Source organism: Rhinolophus sinicus, linkage group LG14 (genome assembly GCF_036562045.2).
Source record: "Rhinolophus sinicus isolate RSC01 linkage group LG14, ASM3656204v1, whole genome shotgun sequence".
NCBI classification, from domain to species: domain Eukaryota; kingdom Metazoa; phylum Chordata; class Mammalia; order Chiroptera; family Rhinolophidae; genus Rhinolophus; species Rhinolophus sinicus.
In genome coordinates, this window is record NC_133763.1 from 17,171,587 (window position 1) to 17,176,820 (window position 5,234).

Below are 5,234 nucleotides of genomic sequence, written 5' to 3' on the forward strand. Positions count from 1 at the left end.
CATGCAAGTCTCCCCTTTGTTAGGCAAATATTTGAGTATTAGAAACTATATACCTTAATTCCTACCAAACCTCTCCAAAATGTAAGTATTTTTTAGAGAGGGGTTATTCATTATGTCATAATAACCACACTCATTTACTTCAACAAGTTAGAGCTTATTATAAGTATACACAGTTTATAATAATAATAATAACTAAAATTTATTAAGCTTTTAATATGTATAAGCAATATAGTAAAGAGTTTACAAGCAGCATGTCATTGAGTCCTCATAGCAATCCCACGAAGGGAAATACTTTTATTGCTCCCATTTTACCAAACTGAGTCATAGAGAGTTTAAGACATGCCTGGATTATTTGGGTGGCTGGGAGCATAACCCATGTCTGTTCCCAGGCTCAATGCTCTTAACCACTGTTCTATTACACTTTATGAGTTTTACAAGAATCCGGTGACCGGACCTCTTGGGAAGCTAAAAGGTGTCATGTCTCAGTGTTGCTCCTGTGGTATTTTCAGAAGCTATCCTGGCTTCTCCCTCCACTTCCTCTGCTTCTACCAGCTGTTTCTTTCTTCTCCTTTTTAACCTGATAACTTCTGCTACTCATGCCTTATATCTACTGCCATCTCTCTCTGTGTCTTTCCCTACTCTACTGATTGAGATTCTCTGTGTGTGTTGCATTCAAAATTTTGTAGAACCACAGTCTGATTGGCTCATTTAGTCATTATCAAGTGAATAGTGTCCTCTCAAGTAAAATTCTTTCATAGGCAGCATGCTAGGCTGTCCCATGGTTAGTTGCCTTTTGCTCAGGACTAGCCCTATTCTAATTGGTTGTGGCCAAGGTGATGGTGGGGAAACAATTGTAAGGGACACTTAATGGACCAATAGACACTTTTCTCAAAAAATAACAGGAGAAATATTCAGAATTTCATGGCTTGTAGGTCATTTGTTGCTACATGTTCATAAACATCTTTGCAGGTTTTAGTGACTGAAATAGGTATGCCAGTCACTTGGCAAGTTTCCTAGGGGCTGAGATGTAAGATCAGTATATTTTTGTGGGTGGAATGTCAGAAATGACCTGGAATCAGAAGGGCAGGTTGAGATGACAGGGCATCAATGGCTACTTTGAAGAGACAGGATATAGTGAGAGGATCTTGGCCATGGATTGAGGAGGGATGGGATAGGAAGTATAGCAAAAAAAAAAACACAAAGGAGTAAACTGGTAAATAGAAGGATACTGCCCTGTATCACTGTTAAGGTTAATAACAAAGGACCACAAACTGGATGGTGTAAGCAACAGAAATTTATTTTCCCACAACTCTGGAGGCTAGAAATCAAGACCAAGATGTCTGCAGGTTTGGTTCCTAGTAAGGCTGCCGTCCTTGGCTGCAGACAACCGCTTTCTTGCTATGTTCTCACATGGCCTCTCTCTGTCCATGCACACTCCTAGTGGCTTATCTTCTTCTTATAAGGAGACCAAACCTATTGGATCAAGGTCCCACCCTTATGACTTCATTTAACCTTAATTATCTCCTTAAAGGCTGTCTCTCCAAATATAGTCGCCTTGGGGGTTAGAGTTTTAACATATGAATGGAGGTGGGGTTGCACAGTTTCGTTGGTCACACTCCCAAACTCTTTCCCTTACCCTTTGGGTCATGAACAGCCCTGTAGTCAGCCTCCTCATTCTTACACAGTTCAACAATTCATGTTGTCTTTCAGCATACTTCATTTTAGTGCTGAAGGAAGGACCTATCTTTGGTGTTTGCTGGAAATTTTTTATAGTAATGCTGTTGATTCTGTGCAAGAGAAAGAAACTGTGTAGAATAAATGTACTAATCCAAGTCTCTGGGTATAATTTTGGGAGCCTTTATCATTGTAACCAAGATTATAAAGCACATGCATTTCTCTAGTGAGGTTTAATGCCATTTGAAGATGACTATGAAATGCATATGTGCACATTAAGCAAATAACTGCTCATGAGGGCTAAAGTATTTTAAAGTGTGTGCTAAAAATGCTTTAAAATTTTAATTATTTTTTGAGCTGTTTTATTTGCAAAAGGGGGCTTCATTGCCACTAATGAAGCAAAGGCCCAGGGAAATTCATATCTAGTTTCTTTTTTAAAAATATAAAGTATTTTTACTTTAAAATATGTGATATTTGTCAATTTAAATACGTTCATTTATGTTACTATGTTATACATTACTATGTTCATTTATTTTTTTATTTTAATATAAAACAATATTTTAGTATAAAACTCATCATAAAATAGCCCTTCAATACCAAATGTCAGCAGTATGATTGCAAAAATTGGATTTGTCACAAACGGTGTATCATTTTGAGTCCCAAAAGAAATTTTCTGTCTAATACTAGGGATAAACTTTAGCAAGTGTGAATTTAATTAGGTTCATTACTTATTTAACACATTTAAAGTATTTATTTAACTAAAAAATTAATTATTTTGCTCCCATGCTTTGAATAATATTAATAATGTGTACAGAAAACATTGAAGTGTGCTGAGTTTTTATCCTGTTTAAAAGAGAATATTTAAAATTCACTCTTGTCTTCTACTCATGTAATGTTATGCCTCCATGACAAATACTATTATGCTAGATGAGGCCTCATTTCTTCTAATGGAAATTAATCAAAGTTATTGCTATTATTTCTGAAATTCACATTAATCTTACCAAAAATTTCATGGAGATCCTGAACCCAGGTAAAATATCTACTAGGTTTTATACTCACTATGTTTAACATGTATATTATATACATATATTTCATAAATAAATAACCAACCAATTAGACATCCAACTGGCATGTGTATCTTATTGGACTGATCATTTGAATTTATGTTCTTGTGATACAATTAAAGTTTACATCCTTCCAGCCCCCATAAGCTTTCAGTGGATAATAGGGGATCAGAGGGAAAGTTATGGCTTGGGAAATCAGTGCTACAAATAGGTTCTAAATGTATTCCAGCCACTGTGAGTTCTTCTTTCTGCAAAATTGGAATACATGTGGAATTATTTTTGCAGATCTTTTCAGCAACTATAAGAGTTTGGTTTCTGAATCTGCAACTTGCAAGTCCTTCCTCTGGGACACCATTAGAAAAAAAGAGTAGTCCTTGGGAATAAGAGAGGCGTAAAGTGACAGGTGGAGAGGCACAGAGTCTTTGCATGCAGACCTGGGAGAGATGAGGCAGCTAAGGCACATCTGGGCCAAGAGTTGCCCCAGCCAATGGGAAGCTGGAACCAGGATGCAGAAGAGGAGCTGGTTTTAGTAAGAACCTTGACATGTAGTCTTTGCAGACAAAGCTGGGTTGTTAGGAGGTGGGAGACTAGGGTTAGGAAATACAAGTCAGGTTTTCTCAAACCCCAAGTTTTCCCATCCTAAAGGTAATCTGTGTGACCTGCATCATTAATTCTAAAAATATAGGGTCACCAGCCTCCTATGGTGCAAAACAGTTACTTAACTGTTTCTCCCCAAATCTTGTCAGCAGGAAGTCCCCTCTCCTCCCATAATGTCCACAAACCCCAGAGCCTAACTGAGTCCAAAGGGAAGGTGTGGGCCTCCACATGCAAGACAGCTACACTGCAGTCTGATTGGTCCATTCCTGCCAGTGTTTCCCACAGCCGTATGCTGTTTCTGGGAACCTATCCTACACCGGTGGTGCCAGTCCTGTCGGTGAGGATGCCTGACCCATTACTGCTGCCTCTGTCCCAAGCTCAGGCTATCAGTGCTCTAGAGCTCAGCATCAGCCTGGCCCAGAGATCCGCGAGCATGGGAAGAGAAAGGTGACAACTATGCTTGGGGTCCAGGGGGTAGCCACCCTCAGGGGCTGGAATCCAAGATGATTTCCTCTTCTGAGGGAGACCCACTGAGTCATTCCAAGGGGCTCAGTCTTAGACTTGCGTGGGCTGGAGGGGGAAAGCTGCCTTCATTGATTTCAAGGCTCCCGTTTCAACTGAAAAAGAGAGAAGGAAAGAGAGAGAGGGTATATAGAGGCTGCCAAAAAGTGTATACACATTTTAAGAAAGGAAAAAACGGTGTTAAAATTGTAATACTCAATATATACCAATAACAAAAGATGAATACAAGTCACGTTTGACTTCTGCAATGACAAGAGGTGCTCAAAGTGGTTACCATCAGCCTCCAGACACTTCTGATTATGGCAAACTACTGCTTGAGCAACGTTGTCCAAAGTGTACACTTGTATGTATATAATTTTGGCACCTCTGGTATATATCTCCAATAATATCCAGCAACACATTTAACCAAATTGGTTTGTGTTACTAATATTACCAGAGAATTTAGGAAGTTGTATCCAACACCTCCAAGTTGTAAAATCAGACAAATTTTGAACATCTGTTTTGAAGACAGGACATAGGAAAAACACTTAAAAAAAGGAAACAAACTTACAAGGACCTTTTTCAAATTGTAGAGGAAGTTGAGCCAACACATTTTCTAGCCATCCAAGACTGGTAAATGGAAATTGGTATTATAGTACATGTGATTGCTATTTAAAGAAGTGTAAAATGGCAGAGCGTTTCCTTTGTTTACTGAGTTGTCTTTATTGCTTTGCTTAGGGGATGTAAATAAAAGGTTTCATGAGAGGAGAAGCCATCTGTTTTTGCACCACTATGACTATCAATATTTGTTGAATGAATGAGTTTACTTGAGACCTAAGTAATTCCCTCTAATTCTGTTTTCCCCATAAGACCTTGTTTTCCCCCACATGGAGTTGTGAAGAACAAAAGAGGCAGTATACGTAAAGTACCTAGCAGGTGCTAACATTATGGGAGCTGAAAGTAGTAACTGAGAAAGGGAGAGCCCTCCTCACCTTCACCCTGGATCCCCTCTTCTACATTCACCCTTGGCTCTGTCCTGTATCATGAGGCGACTCATAGACATATGTGTGGACATTCCACACAACCAAGTCCATTGAGCCTCACCCTCAACCAAGAGCACAGACATGCTCAGGAAGCAGGACCTTCAGAAGAGTTCCACACAAGCCTCAGATGCAGGTTTGGGGTCCATGCAGGCAAGGGATTCTTGCATCCTGTGCACTTGGAACAATGGGAGGGTGATGCAGACTCCGGGTGGACATGCTCTGGGGCATCATGAGCCCCTCATCCCATGAGGATGGTATGCTTGTGGCCAGGGCAAAAACTCCCATTACCCAGCTCTAAAGGAAGTGCTGGTGCTTGGAAAATGCTTGGTACATAGTAAGTGCCATGTCAAGGGGT